Genomic DNA, 1,149 nt, shown 5'->3' with positions numbered 1-1,149 from the left:
TCTGGAAAATCAGTTCTAGGCTCCAAATGCTTGAGCTGCTAAAATGAGAGGCAGTATCAAGTACAAGGTAATGATATCTTTAACATGACTAATGCCTGATTATACTTTTTTGGATGTATGAATTGACCCTCAGTCTGCCTAGTGTGCTTCAGTAAGAGAAACAGGGACAGGGATGGGGAGCTGAGCACTAGATGATGGAAAAAAAAAATAAAAAAATTCTGTTTTCTTCTCAATGTTTTCCAAACTGAAAGATAATGAGAAGTGTGAACTGGTCTTCAACAGAACACTGTAAGCATTTTGTCCCCTTTTCCTTAGCATATGACAAGGAAAAGAATGACATGGCTGATGCACAGTTTGTAATATTTGAAAACCATCTGTGTGTATATACATATGCCTCTATGTAAGCTGTGAGAACTGCTATTCTTAAGGAACACGGAGAATTCCAAAGCCGTTTGTAGTTCCATTCAGCACACAGAAGAGTCAGGGACTTGGAGAGCTGGGAAGCATGGTCAGTTCTACACATGGAGCCAATTTTAACAAACACAGCGGCAGTAACAAAGATGCCACCTTCAGTTACTCCAGTGTCTTTATAATATGGATGAGAAGTCACCATAAACCAAAGTACATGCCTTATTGTACAAGGAGTGGCTTACAACAAGGAAGGTCAGACACAACACAACCATACTTCCCTACAGAATATTGCTTTAAAATGCCACTACCATTGCAACCTACTGTATTTTTCTGAAAATGTTCTGACTATGTCTCCCACTTCAGCACACCGTAAGTTGGATTCAGGCTGAAGTGCAGCATCTGAAAGTTGGCTTTCAACAAAGCTACAAGGCAGCCTGTTTTGGTGCACCTGCTGTGCTGGAGCAATGCGCTGGCAGCACTGCTGGATCTGCCTGCAAAATCCTTCCTCAGCCCTCATCTTGCTTGGGCCTTTTCATGTTTATATACATAATCGTTTCATGCTTACATGTATAATCATTGTTTTTTCCTGTCAGGAAGTATTTTGGGATTCCTCACCGAAGCACACCGCTGGGCCAAGAACTATTAATAGGAGCAGCCCCACGGTAACAAATCCACCTGCTGCACAGGTCACTGTGAGGGCGGGGCTAAGAAATTAATAAAGAAAAAAAAAGAAGGAAA

Source organism: Meleagris gallopavo, chromosome 3 (genome assembly GCF_000146605.3).
Source record: "Meleagris gallopavo isolate NT-WF06-2002-E0010 breed Aviagen turkey brand Nicholas breeding stock chromosome 3, Turkey_5.1, whole genome shotgun sequence".
NCBI classification, from domain to species: domain Eukaryota; kingdom Metazoa; phylum Chordata; class Aves; order Galliformes; family Phasianidae; genus Meleagris; species Meleagris gallopavo.
This window is presented reverse-complemented; position numbering follows the sequence as displayed.